Source organism: Sarcophilus harrisii, chromosome 4 (assembly GCF_902635505.1).
Source record: "Sarcophilus harrisii chromosome 4, mSarHar1.11, whole genome shotgun sequence".
NCBI lineage: Eukaryota > Metazoa > Chordata > Mammalia > Dasyuromorphia > Dasyuridae > Sarcophilus > Sarcophilus harrisii.
In genome coordinates, this window is record NC_045429.1 from 5,102,263 (window position 1) to 5,118,310 (window position 16,048).

Here is a 16,048-nt window from a genome sequence, read left to right on the forward strand (position 1 = left end):
TTCTATATAAATGCCAGCTGTTCTTGTTATATGAGGAAAATTGGACCAGAGTTCATTAAAAACGTTTAAGATTGAATTTATAAAATAAACAAACAAAATCTATAAACAAAAACCCCAAAAGAGGGGGGGGGAATCTAATTCAGAAGGAAAAAAAAGAACTTGGAACTGTGGAAAATTATGATGTGGCTACACAAGGATCTCCTTGACTCTTAGATTTTACCAAGGTATCCAGAAGATCAATTATGAAGAAGAATAGTTTTTTTTTAATTTTTTTAAATATCATATTTGGGGAGGGATTTCATAAATGCTAATGCTCAGAATGAATTGTGGCTAGATATGAATGATAAAGAAAATAGAAAAAGGACCCATTTTAGACACATTGAGTTCAAGGGAATGATCAGTAAAGGAAGTTTCTCAACTTCATTGAATAAAAGAATTGGTAACAGAATTTGAAGTTATTGAGTAACTCACCTTATTTTCCTTCTATTTTTGAACTAATATGTATTATCCTTAGGTTGAAAAGAAGAAAATATTGAATGGGCTATGGGTTTTAAAATAAGTAAAGAGACAAAAGCAGAAAACCCAATTTCTTTTGATGAATCCATGTCATAAAATCTTGAACCAGTACTATTCCAGGGGCACTGGAAGAAATGAGATTGTGACTATTGAGAAACTTATGTGATCTTAAAACAATTCTAGCAAATAATAGAGATCATTAGAACTGTGCAAGGTAAATTCTACCTTAATTTCTGAGTAAATCTGAGAGTGGAATTGGCAAATAATATACTGAGAAGCTTAATTTCTGTTTTTGCAAAATTCTAGAAAATATTATGAATGAGATAATATTTTTAAAGGAGAGAGTGATCATAAAGATTCAGTGTGGTTTAATCAAAGTAAACTACATTAGACACCTAATTTCTTCCATCTCTCCCCTCCTACAAGAATAACATATTAAGGTAATGCTTTAAATGTGGTTTGCCAAAAGTTCAATCAAGTATTTGGTAAAATTTTTAAGGCGCTCTTCGTGAAAATAGAGACAATTTGGTCAGGACAATTTTACAGTCAGTATGATTTAGCCCCATGTGAATCGATGGATTAAATGCTAGACATCACTCCTGCCTGAGTGACATATTGGAGTAAGTTAGTATTTCGTATCCCCACAGGAATCTCTGTGGTTTTGTAGTGTTAATGTTTTAATCAATGACATAAAAGCATAAATGACATGTTTATCAAGGTTGCAAGTGACATGGAGCTGAGAGACAGATGACACACTGGATAACAATTGACAACCAAAAATGTCTTGAAAGGTTACAACATTTAGTTGATTATCATAACATATAATTTGATGGATATCAATGAAAAACCCTACACTTGATGGATCTATCTACCATCTATCTATCTATATCTATTTATTTTTCATGCATATAATTTTATGTACTTGATTTGAAAAAAAAATTAAAAAATGAGAGTTAAATGAAGTATAACGTGGTTGGTTAATAAATTTGAGGGGAACTTCCAGTGCCAAGATGGCAGAATGAAAAAGCAACTCTCTGAAACACTCTCTAATTCCCTTCTAAGGCACTAGTAAACTAATTCAGAAATGGTCTAGGAGCAAGGAGGCTGCTTAAAAGCCCTGCAGGAAAGGTCTGTCTCAATGGGGCAAGGCAGTCAGATTCATCATAGGGGCCCCACATAAAGGCTCCAAGTCCAGGAAAATTCCTCAGGAAGGCTCCACTCCCAACACAAGCCACCAGCATGGCCTTAACACTTTTGCTGACTAATAGTGAAATCCCATCCCAGGACTCATCAAGAACCAAACTCTGAACATGGGTCCTACCAGCAGCGAGACATTGTTTCTATAGCAGCTCAGCAACAGAATCCATCTTAGGGCAGACAAGCAACAAATATCAGCCTTCAGAAAGACTCTGTCACCAAAACAATCGAGCACAAGGTCCAACTTCCAACCCAACAGGAGAGCCCAACAGGAAGAACCACCTACCAGTACATGTCAGAAGGGAAAACTACCCTGCAGAAAAAAATAAGCAACAGAACTCTGAAGCCTAGTGGAAAGTCAAAAGCAAGACCTATAGACCCAGCACAAAAACACTTGGGACAAGACAAGGCTAGAGCCCAAATACCACTTAATAGCACCAAGTAATAAACAATGCAGAAATATAAGTAAAAAATACACTAATAGGAAAAAAAGTATTTGATTATAGAAAGTTACTATGGTGACATGAAGGATCAAGGTATGAACTTAGAATAGAATAATAGAGTCAAATGGTTATATCTGAGACCTCAAAGAAAATTACAATTTAATCTTTGATTTCATAGAAGAGCTTAAAATGGATTTAAAAAGCAAATTAGAGAAGTAAAATAAAATTAAATTGGAAAATAAATGAAGGAAATTCAAGAGAATCAAGAAAAAAAAGTCAATAGCATAGGAAACAAAATTTTACCAAGGAAAATAAAACCCATGAAAACAGAATTGGCCAACTGAAAAAAGTACAAAAATTTACTGAAGAAAATAATTCTTTAAAAATTATAATTAAAGAAGTTGAAACCAACAACTCTATTAAGTTATTGAGATAAAATAAAACAAAATTGAAAAAAATAGAAGATGTAAAATTACTCATTGGGGTAATAATATGAGAAAATTTAATTGAAAGCTATAACACATACATACACAGAGTTTGCATAACATCTTTCAAGAAATTATCAAAGTGACTGCCCTGATTTATTAGAATCAGAAATAGAAATTGAATAGAAAGTCAACCAATCACTATCTGAAAAACATCCCAAAATAAAAACTTTCAGGAACATTATAAAAAATCCCAGAGCTCACAGATCAAGGAGAATATATTATACACATCCAAAAAGAAGCAATTAAAATACAGTGAAATTACAGTCAGGAATACATATAATTTAGAAGCTTTCACATTAAAGAACTGGAGGGCATGTAATATAATATATCAGAAGGCAAGAACAAAAGAATTACAACCAAGAATCAACTACCCAACAAAATGGAATAACATCTTTTTCAGGAAAAAAAAAAAAAGCAACAAAACTTACATGAAGTTTTGTACAGTGAAGGAAAGAGTATCAGTAGAACATTTTATGTAGTAACAAATATTGTTTGATGAAGAACTGAGGATGGCAGCTATTCTCAGCAATACAAAGGAGTAATGATGAAGCATACTATCCATCTCCAGAAAAAGCACCATACTGATTGAATACAGACTGAAACACATTATATTTTCACTTTTTTCTTGCATTTTTTCCCTTTTATTTGAGTCTTGTATAAAATGACTAATATGGACTTCACATAATTGCACATGTGGAGCGTATATGCGATTGCTTACTATCTCAGGAAATGGAGAGGGGAGGGATGGAAGGAGGTGGAATAGAATTTATAACTCAAAACTTTAAAGACGATTGTTTAAAAAATTGGAAAAGTAATTTGAGTAGGAAAAAAATATGTGCAGATTTTAATGATCTGCCTGATCTATGCTAGTCAATAGCATACTATAGATATCAAGAAAGTGAATGTCATTTCAATATATCATTTTTCCTTAGAAATGGAGTGAAAATTATTACTTTTTCTCCTTCTCTGGTAAGGGTTGGAGTAATGTGTTTACTTCTAGCCAACACATTTTAAGAAGAGCAATGGCAAGCTTGAGAATATTATAAAAAAGAAATAGGCAGCATAATGAAGGGGTCAGGAATAAATCCCAGTGAAGACTGATTAAAATAATTTCAGGATTTTAACTTGAACAAATAATAGCTTGTTGGGAAAAAGATCAATGAACTTGATAATCATCTGCAAGTAATTCAAAGGATGTTGTGGAGAAGATAGTCAAAACTTGTTTCTATTTAGTCTAGAAGAAATGAATGCAAGCTATAAGTGAAAGATGAAATGGAGTTGATTTAGATTTGATGTAAAAGAAAAAATGAAACAAAACAGAACTATTGGGCTACTAGAAAATATTCCAAGGTCAAATGAGTTTCTACTAGGGGATGAATAATTATTCAGGAAAAGATGGTATACTAATATGTCAAGTTATTAAAGTGAGAATTATGTTATAGTTACAAATAGAATAGAATGGCTTCTGGAATATTGCTCTAAAATACCATGAGCCAAAATAAGAAGATACTATAATCTTTTAAATTTTGTTAATAAAAGCATAGCAAACTGAATGAGTAAGTAAATAGTTCTCTTTTATCCAAATTTGGTAAGACCGCATATAAAGCTTTAATTTCACTGAAGACTGTCACATTTTAAGAAAGATGTGCAAGAGCTAAGATATTTCCAGAGGAAGATAATCAGGATACTGAAAACTGCAATCTTGTCACAAAAAGATTTATTGAAGGAATCAAGACTTTTGTTTTTCCTGAGGAAGAGAATGTTGAGGAAAAATTTAATTTCTGTTTAAATGTGTTTGAAGATCTATTACTTAAAACCCATATTAGATTTGTTAGTTTTTGCTCCATTTGGCAGAAGTGTAGTAAAAGGCAGAATTTCCCAAAATACAAATTTCATCACAGTGTAATTAAAATACACCTACACCACACACACACACACACACACACACACACACACACAAATATGTTCTTAAGTATGTATGCATCTATGTATGTATGTATATTTGTTGAGCTATTCTAAATTTTTTTTTAATTTAATAGCCTTTTATTTACAGGATATATGCATGGGTAACTTTACAGCATTAACAACTGACAAACCTCTTGTTCCAATTTTTCACCTCTTACCCCCCCAACCCCTCCCCCAGATGGCAGGATGACCAGTAGATGTTAAGTACATTAAAATATAAATTAGATACACAATAAGTATACATGACCAAAACGTTATTTTGCTGTATAAAAAGAATCAGACTCTGAAATATTGTACAATTAGCTTGTGAACGAAATCAAAAATGCATGTGGGCATAAATATAGGGATTGGGAATTCAATGTAATGGTTTTTAGTCATCTCCCAGAGTTCTTTTTCTGGGCATAGCTGGTTCAGTTCATTACTGCTCCATTGGAAATGATTTGGTTGATCTCGTTGCTGAGGATGGCCTGGTCCATCAGAACTGGTCATCATATAGTATTGTTGTTGAAGTATATAATGATCTCCTGGTCCTGCTCATTTCACTCAGCATCATTTCGTGTAAGTCCCTCCAGGCCTTTCTGAAATCATCCTGTTGGTCATTTCTTACAGAACAGTAATATTCCATAATATTCATATACCACAATTTATTCAGCCATTCTCCAACTGAGCTATTCTAAAATTAAATGTACTATTATGGAAGGTGGTGGGTTCCCCATGACTCAACCACTTTAAACATGACCTGGATGACTATTTTATGTAGAGGGCTGAAATTCTTGATTTTATGCACTGAGGGCCAGACAACCGAACACTTGAGGGTAATTACTGATTAGACAATATTAAATAAGCATATACTTGGAAAATGGCTATTCCCACTATCCTGTGCTGGCTCGATAATTGGTGTATACAGAGAATTGTAGAAGGGACTAGGGGGTGGAGTAAGACTAGCCATGGTCACATTGGCGATAGACAAGGAAGAAGGAGGTCTTGGAGATTCTGTGTCCATCCAATTAAATCCTACCTCTAAATAATAATAAAGACCAAGGACTTTTGCTGATCCTGACTCTGGCTGATTCTGAGGTATCCAGAGTGCTAACATGGTCATCACAACTTGACATCTTTATATTTTTCTTTATACTTTAAAATGTTCTCCTTTAAAAGTCCTTTCAGTTCTAAGATTCCTACTTTTTAAGCTCCCTTCCAAACCCTGAAATTCTATACTTAGATGAAATTACCATAAAAATGTGAATTCTGCATCAAATCTTACCAGAATCATCATGTAGGAAAATGTATATTTGAAAAAAAAAAGCTAATATGTGGACATTTTATTCTATTTCCCCAGTCCAATTGCCCCCGCAAAAGAAAAAAATTAATCATATCAATCTCATTTTCTTGCAGACTAATATAACAATATCAAGATTTCTTCCTTTTTTGAATATGTTACAGTATTTAAAAATCAAAGGAATATGATGAATATTGTGCATTGAATTTCAACAAGACAGTAATTTAGTGTCTTACAATATCTTTGTGAACCTGAATGAAATATTAGTAACAAACCCAGTGTTGATTGATGCAAACCTAGGGTACCAGCTCCACTGGGGGAGCCTTGGAGTTCTGTCCTTGACCTTATTCTGTTAAAAAGTTCTATAAAAACTCAAATTAAAGCAGATGGCATGATTATCAAGTGCGTACATGACATGAATCTGGCAGGAAGAGCTAATAAATTTTATGATAGAATCTCGGAGTCTCAGAGTTAGAAGAGACCTCACTGTTCTTCTAAGCCAAGCCATACTTGAAAAAAAAATATGCTCTACAATATATCCCAAGTAAAGTTTTGATTGATTCCTTCAAAAAAAAAAAAATGGAACCCATTGAGGAATTCCATTACATGTAAAGTAAGCTCTGATTTCTGAGAAAAGTTTTGTTTGTTTGTTTGTTTGTTTGTCCCCACCTCCCAGCATTGAGCCCAAATTTAGGAAGGAAGGAAAGAGAGAGACAGAGACAGAGAAAGATAGTCATAGAGACAGAGACAGAGAGAGAGAAAGAGACAGAGACAGAGAGACCAAGAGTGAGAGTAAGAGTGAAAGAAGGGAGGAAGGAAGGAAGGAAGAAGGGAGGAAAGGAGGGAGTGAAAGAAAAAGGAGGAAAGGCAGAAAGAAGTGAGGAAGAAAAGAATAAAAAGAGAAAGAGAGGAAGCGAGAGGGGGAATGAGCTTTTATAACATCCCATAGTAGTGCATGACTTGTGAGAGATGATTCAGGTAGTAAGTAGTAGAGATAAAATCCAAACTCAGTGCTGTTATTTCATATTCATCATTCCTTACACTTTGCAATGTATCTTATAGGTTATTCCTTGCCATAAAAAAAAAGAAGAGAAAAGAAAAACTGATCTATAAAATTGACTGTCTTAAATAAATATGTGATATATTTTTTCTTTAAAATTTCTTAGAAATTTAATGGAATCATAAACTTTATGCTGAAAGTTTTCAGATTTCCTAAGATCATCAATTTTAGTTTTGGAGGGGAATTCAAAGGTCATGTAGTCCAACGCATTAATTTAAAAAAAAAATGAGAAAACAGACTGAGTGTTTAACAAATTTGTCCAAGTTTATATAAGTAGTAATCTAGGTGGAAACTAAATGATAATAATTAGAATGTAGAGCTTAGGATCAGGAAGAAATAGGTTCTAATCTTGTCTTAGATATTTATTTGGCATTTGTGTTATTTGCCACAGGGGAAAAAAATATTCCAGTTACATAATAATCAAGATGATTTTCACATTTTTTTTCAGTTCATTTAAGAATAAAAGATAAGAATAAAAAGTATCTTTAGGTGGCCAGACAACAAAACATTATTGTCCCAATAATGTGGAGATTATTCTCTTTCACTTTTGGGCAAATAACAAAAAATCTGGACTGATCACACAGGAGGCACCTACATTGATTGTGAATTAATCCTAAAATTAATGCTAGAAAAATAAACTGAAAATATGTTTGTATAGAATAAATCCACATATATGTACATACATGCACATGCTATATATGTAAAAGTCATATTAAAACACAGGCACATGATATATTATACATGTGTGCATATGTGTGCACAAGTGCATATACCTATTTGTCTTAATGGTAGCCATTTTTGATGTGGGAGAAAGAGAAGAAGGAAAAAAGGAAAACAAATTTTCATAATAATTTTTTCATGTATTTTAAAAATTAGAAAGTTGTATGTAATATATATGTTAATATATATTAATTATTAATTACATATAAAGAAAGTTATATATAATATGTATATATAATATATATAGCAAATTTGCAGTTTCATGTGCAATCTTTTTTTTAATTATAGTATATTATGGAAATGCTTTTTATTCCATCAACTAATTTAAAAAGTTAATTTAAACTTAAAAAATAATACTACAGGGATAAAAGCATTTTAACAAAAGTTAAATTCTTTGGGAATAGGAATGATTTCATATATTGTATCTGTGTACCCAATATAGGGTACACAAAATAATAATAACACTTAAATAAATTATTATTTGCTTAATTTTTGAAAGATGTGTATTTTACTGATGCATTGTTGATGGAGTTGTGAACGAATCCAACCATTCTGGAGAGAAATCTGGAATTATGACCAAAAAGTTATCAAACTGTTCATACTGTGCTACTACTGGGCTTATATCCCAAAGAGATCTTAAAGAAGTGAAAGGGATCTGTATGTGCAAGAATGTTTGTAGCATCCCTATTTGTAGTGGCTAGAAACTGGAAAATGAATGGATGCCCATCAGTTGGAAAATAGTTGGGTAAATTGTGGTATATGAATATTATGGAATATTATTGTTCTGTAAGAAATGAACAGCAGGATGAATACAGAGAGGCTTGGAGAGACTTACATGAATTGATGCTGAGTGAAATGAGCAGAACCAGGAGATCATTATATACTTCAACAATGATACTGTATGAAGATATATTCTGATGGAAGTAACTCAGTTTCAATTGATCAATAATGGACAGAAGCAGCTACACCCAAAGAAAGAACACTGGGAAATGAATGTAAACTATTTGCATTTTTGTTTTTCTTCCCGGGTTATTTTTACCTTCTGAATTCAATTCTTCCTTTGCAAGAAGAGAGCTGTTTAGTTCTGCACACATATATTATATCTAGGATATACTGTGATATATTTAACATGTATAGAACTGCTTACCATCTGAGGGAGGGGGTGGAGGGAGGGAGGGGAAAAATTGGAAAAGAAATGAGTGCAAGGGATAATGTTGTAAAAAATTACCCAGGCATGGGCTCTGTCAAGAAAAAGTTATAATTATTTATAAAAAGAATTTAAAAGAAGAAAGATGTGTATTTTTTGCAGTTTGGTGAATGATGAATGGAAATCAAAAATAAAAGGACCAGTATAAATGGCAAAGAATATTACAGAATTCAATTCTCATCAGGTAATACATCCACTGGGAACTTCACTTTTGAATTTTATGTTTATATTGCTAGCTATGATCACTATCTAGTAGAGGGAACAAAGAAAAGGAGACTTTCATTAAATGACTCAGGGAACAATTAAATTACTCCCAGATGACAGAATTATAAACAAAAACTTGTAGTTGCAAGTAAGCCACTTTAAGTTCTATGTGAAGAAGAGAATTTCCAACAAATAGAGCTTCCAAAAAGTGGAATGGTTTGGAAAATAGATTCCCTTCATGTATGTTTTGTAATAGATGGCTTCTGACACCCCTTGTACACATCCAGTTCTATGATTCATTGAATTGATATCAGGGCTTAGTATGTATTTATGGTTTATAAAGGCTTTTCTCACAATTGTCCTGAAAGGTTGGTATCTATTTCTTGTTATTCCCAGTTTCCAGATAAAAGGATTGAGATTGAAAAAAGGAAAAAGACATCACCAGAATCACATAGGTTTCAAACTGAGAACCAATTTGAGCAATATAGTATGAAGTATTTTAGGAGATACAAAAAAATAGTGAGAACATGTTTTCCTCTAAGGTATAGAGAATGGATTGAACATAATTTGTATATTTTCCTCATTAGTTGGAAATTGCACTCCAGTGAGGATTTACAATATTACTTCCACTATTTAAATGTGTAGTATGTGGACATCTGTGTTTATGTATATACAAATAAAGATATAGATTAACCGTTTCTTTATCCTTCAATATCCATCCCCATGTCAGGAAATGGAGAGACAGAGAGAAAAAAAGACAGAGACAGAAACTGATTCACATTCAGCACTGGGGTTACAAGAAATACAAAAACAAAACAAAACAAAACAAAACAAAAACAAAAAAACCAGAAACTGTCTTTATAACATTTTTAGCTATATTAAAGATATTTACAATGTTTATGTAAGATACTCTGAAAGGGGAATGCTCAAGTACCCAGGAGAACTAATGAAAATTTTAGCCTAAACTGGGATTTGAACTTAGTTTTGAAGAAAGCCAGGTAATATCAAAAATAAAGAGGGAGAACCTTTCAGTTATAGAGGACAGCTACTTTCAATGGCATAGAGATTGGCAATAGCAGTTGTGTGTTCAAAGAACAGGACATTGGCCAGTATAAGTGATTCATAGGATTTATGGGAAATAGTGAAGAAAAAAAGTGAAACTTAGAACATCCCCTGAATAAACTACCAGCCTGTTAACTTCCACTCATTTCAATTTTTTTTAACTTCCTCTATTAGAAAGTAAAGGATTTATCTTGCTTGCTAGTATTTGCATCAATGATACTTAGCACTGTGTCTGCTCATAACATGACGTCTTTAATGTACATCACTCAGGAGTTGTAATTTCTTAGGTGTAGAAAGAACTCTCTGTACTAATTCAGATGGTCTTGAATTTTTGCAAATTTTAGTCTTAGGGAAATTACTCTGGGTTAATGTTTGTGTCTTACCCAGAGTCTGGAGACAACAGATGTCACAGATAGGATAGACTTCAAGGTTGCCTCTCTAGCCATTGGAATCCTCTGCCAATCATGTTCAAGAATGAATGGAGGGGAAATGATTTTTGTTTATAGCATTGACAAATTACATTTTCCAAACTGTCAAAATGATCTGAATGAGCCTGACCAAATGTCCTTCAGTTTCTCTCCACTTGTGTCTTCTCTTTTACTATTAACCTGAACTGTGATTGTTTAGAAGCCCTCTTCTTCCTCCTTCTAATTAGTGATTATTGCTGGTAGTCCCTGCTTTACTTGCATTAATGAAAGGTCACCAGCTAATGATTGCTTTAAAACAGGCTTTAACAAATCTTAAAAGCATTTTAAATGTTATCTCCTGTCCTGTGAGTGCTGTTATTGGAAGACAAGTTTCTCAGAATGGTGGGAACTGTATCATGGGAAATTGAGCTTTAATAAATATATTCCTTGGGGCTGGGAGTGGGGGTAGGAAGGAAGGAGGAATTTATTTACAGAAACAAAGTTCCCCAAAATGCAACCATGAGGAAATAGGTCTAATGCAGTTCCCCTTGTTATTTTTTCCCTTTTGTTTTGTTTTGGTTTTTGTTGTTCTTTTCCCCTAGCTATTTGAAGGTTTAAAATGATGTAAAAATAAATGATCAGCCAACTCAAGTCTCTTTGATTGTAAGGCTTGTGTGACATTTCATTTTAAACCCATCCTACAACTGCCATCCTTAATCAGAGCTTCTACCGAATGAAGCTAGACACCATATTGTATAATTTTTAATCCAAAGGAAAACAGTTTGTCCTAGCTAAGGATCAAATTCTGTGTATGTTAGCATGACGATTCTCAGGTAAGTTGGCTATAAATGTGGCCCTGAATTAATCAAGGTCTTCTCTCTTAAGAGTTTTGTCAAGAATTGTGTGAAATTCCATTGCAGGGAAGAAGACATAGAGAGAGACAGTCTGAGAGACAAAACTGAGAGACATGAACAGAATGGGAAATAGAGAGGGAGGGGGAGATGAAGGGAAAGTCAGGAGGGGAGAGGAAAAGAAAGACAAATAGATATATGGAAATAAAACAGAGAGAAAGAAAGATCAGGGAAAGGCAGAGAGTGATACTGACAAGAGACACACAAAGAACAATAATGGAATAAGAATAATAAGGAATGAGAGAGAAGAAATTACACAACTGTAAAATAAAAGTTGTGTGTGTGTGTTTTTCCCAAGAAAAAGCAGCAAACAAACAAACAAACAAACAAAAAAAAAAAAAACTAAAGATTTTATAAAACCTTATTCTTTTCTACCTAATAATATTCAAAGTCTTGGTTCTATGTGAGGGATATAAAGTTGAGAATGAAATGAAATAATTCCTGTCCTTAAAGTATTTATATTTTACTGGGTGGATTGTGATACAAAATATGCACAATAGTAGCCCTTCCCTCTTTCATGAGAAACTCCTCCCCAAAAAACATAAATGTGATATTCTTTGTTCTATACAAATACTCCAAGCCATAGTTTCCAAGTTTTCACTGATATGTTTTCTTTAGTTAGAGCACACAATCAATTGTAATCAAAAGCATTTTGTCAGACATCTTAGTAAGAAAAGTAATAATAAAGCATTTCCTGAAAAGGCTAATCAAGCTTTTTCCACAAACAAAACACTATTGCCTTTGCTAATGGATCCATAGAAGGACAGTCACTGTGAAGAAAGTCATCTTTCTGGTGATAGAAGCCCCCAGAATTCATCTGGGGCAGTCTTCTTGCTCTTACTCTTGATCAATATTATGACCTCATGCTCTCTGCTGACCTCATGATTTCTAATAGGCATTGTTACTGGACTACAGTTATTGGAGATTTTCTCTAGAATCTGTTTCAGGCTTTCTCAGCCAAAAGATTTCTTCTTCCTTCTAAGAGGTAGAAATATATTCTGCCACATTTCTTATAGCTTATAGAACAGAAATTTAATCTTCAACATTTTTGAAAGTGAAAAAGAGCTATTATCAGACTAAGAAAAAAATCACATACCCCATAAGAAAAAATCTTGGCTGTTTTCTCAAGAGACTCTTCTCCTATGGTGATTGAGGTTTTTGAAACAGAATAACTAGTTAGATAAAAATAGGTCTTAGACACTCAATATTTCTTTGAATACTTCATTTTGTCAAAAACAAAGTATCGACCATCTACTTTACACGCTCTACTTTCCAAAGAAATTCTATGACTAACTTTTTATTTTTTGTACACATATCCCATTTTTTTGTCCTTGGGCCTTTTCAGAAGTTATCCTTTAGTTGGGCAATATTTCTCCTAGATCACCTCCATCTTTTAGAAGTCCTTAGATCTATAAAAAAATATAGCCCACATTTCACCTCTTAAAAATCCCGATTCTTCAATTTTCATTTCACTATCCTTATAAATTACTTAATGGAAATTTTGCATTTTATTTCATATGTGGCTTATTTCTAAATAAACTCAAACTCCTTTAGGGTAGAAAATTTTGGTTTTTTATATATGCCTAGTGTATAACAAATACAAGGTCCTTATATTAACTGTTTATGAGTAATACAGTTAGAATGAATATTTGATTTAGTATAAGAAGTTCCCTTTAGTTCTCAATTTCTTCATTGCTTTAAAATCATGTCTAGGTTTTTCATTTCAACAAAATATCAGTACCAATAATACCAATGCATTGAAGTTCACCATTTTCCCCCAAGCATCCACACAACCTCCCCCCTACTACCAGTCATCTTTAAAAATGTGGCAAATGCCAGGAAGGAGACAAAATAACAAGGATAAAAGACAACTTCATTTCAAGGAAGTATGATCCTGTTAGATTGCTTCTTTTTAATAGCATTTCATTCCCCCCAATAAAATGCTGAAAGTTTTATTTTTTTTTAATTTTGAAAGTCTATCTCTCCCCCCTCTCTGAGATGGTAAGCAATCTGATAAAATTTATACATATAGTAAAACATTTCAATATTAGTCATTTTGTAGTACCTCACTTCTTTGTTCCAAATTCCTACCTCTATGATTTATCTGTGATAAGAAGCAAGACCTCCAGGCTTTGAGACAATATAAATTCCACACAAAGCAGAGCAAATGGACAGGAATTCATCATGTGATTTCTATACATAAAGTCTAAAAATGCAAAGAAAGACAAAAAAAAAAATGCCCCTCTCCTCAAAGAGCTCACAGTCTAAGGGGGAAATATCATGTAAACAACTATGTGCAATCAAGATGTTCCGAGTTAATTGAAAAAGCTTTCAAAAGGAAGGCACTTAGCATAATTGAAGACTGGGAAGTTTCTTGCAAAAGGTGAGACTTTAGCTGACATTTAAACTAAATGAGGAAAACTGGAAACAGATGAGGATCAAAATAATGCAATGCCATTTCAAAGGAATTAGAATGCAGGAAAATAGAATGATCATGGTTTCCATTGACAAATCTACTGATTACTGAACCAAAAAAATAGTGCAAGCATCACATCTGCACAGACATTTTCTGAATGGGGGGAGGGGACTTGGGGAAGAGCCTAACAATATGTCTTCCAAATTGAGAGTTTTCAATAAGAAGAAAAATAAATCACTTAGATGCACTTTGTATCATAAAAATTTGATTGGCATTGACAAGTCAACCAAAATATTTGTGTCAATCTCAAAAGACAAATTGTCAAATTCTGGGAGGAGGAGTGGTAAAAGCAAAAGAAATTTCATTTGCAGGCAGATTCAAGAATCTCATAAACACTTAGTGCTTTTGATCCTTCCCACTCATAGCTCATCAAAATAATGAAAATTATCTTAAAGAAATAATGAGTTGAAAAAAAATTAAAAGAATAGGCATCTAATAAACATTTACTACTTTTGATCCTTCCCACTTATTGCTCATTAAAATAATGAAAATTATCTTAAAGAAATAATGAGTTGAAAAAATGTAAAAGAATATGCCTTTTTCTCAGCAGTACATAATACCTACACAAAAACTTGACCGCATATTAGAATATAAAAGCCTCACAATCAAATGCAAAAAGGAAGAAATAGTAAGTGCTTCCTTTTCAGATCACAATGTAATAAAAATTACATTCAATAAAAGGCCAGAGAAAGATGGAATAAAGACCAATTGAAAATTAAATAATCTAATTCTTAAAAAAATGAGTGCATCAAATTGTAAATCAAAGAACCAATTGATAATTTCATCCAAAAGAATGACAGTAATGGGACAACTTACCAAAAATTTTTGAGATACAGCCAAAGCAAGTCTTAGGGGAAATTTTATATCTATAAATTTTTATGTGAATAAAACTGAGAAAAAAAGATAACAATGAATTGGTCATAAAACTTGAAAAAAAACTAGAAAAAAAAACAACTAAATGCCAAATTATAAATTCTGAAAATCAAATGATAAACTAATAAACTTAAAACTAAGAAAATAATTGAACTAAATTAATAAAAGTAAGTGTGGATTTTTTTGAAAAAAATATAGACTAACTTTTGTTTAATTTGATTAGAAAAAGGAGAAGAAAAAAATACAATTACCATCATCAAAAATGAAAAGGGTGAACTTACCACCAAAGAAGAAGAATTTAAAGAAATACTTTGAAGCTATTTTGATCCACTGTATGCCAAAAAAATTTGAAAAATATAAGTGAAATGAATGAATATTTACAAAAAAATATAAATTGACCAGTTCACAGAAGAGGAAATGAATTTTAGAAAAGGAAATTGACCAAGCCATCAGTCAGCTCCATAAGAAAAAAAAAATCTGCAGGACTAGATGGAATTACAAGTGAATTCTACTAAATATTTATATAAAGAACAATTAATTAACCAGTGTTGGCACTGGTGTAATTCCAACAGTGGTGTAAACCATTTGGATAATAGGAGTCCTTCTTCTATGACACAAATATGGTATTGATGATAAATCCAGGATGAGCCAGAGGAGAGAAAGAAAATTACAGACCAATCTCCCTAAGAAATATTGATGCAAAAATTATTTTATTTGATTTTTTAGTACTTTTATTGAAGTTTTTTTAATGTAAACAAGGATAATTTTTCAACATCAATCCTGGAAAAACCTTGTGTTCCAATTTTTTCCCTCTTTCCCCCATCAATTCCCTGTCCTAGATGGTATGTAATCCAATATATATTAAACAAGGTAAAATATATAACTTAAATCCTATCTAGATAAACATATTTATACAATTATCTTGCTGCACAAGAAAAACTGAAACAAAAAAATAAAAAAAAAGAGAAAGAAAATAAAATTCAAACAAACCACAACAAAAAGAGTGAAAATGTTATGTTGTGATCCACCCTCAGTTTCCACAGTCTCTGGGTTTAGATAGCTCTCATCATCACAATAACACTGGAACTGGAGCCTGGATTATCTCATTATTGAAAAGAGTCATACCTATCAGAATTGAACAATATATAATCTTCTTGTTGTTGTGCACAATGATCTACTGATTGTGCTCATTTCATTTAGCATCAATTCATGTAAATCTCGCCAGGCCTTTCTAAAATCA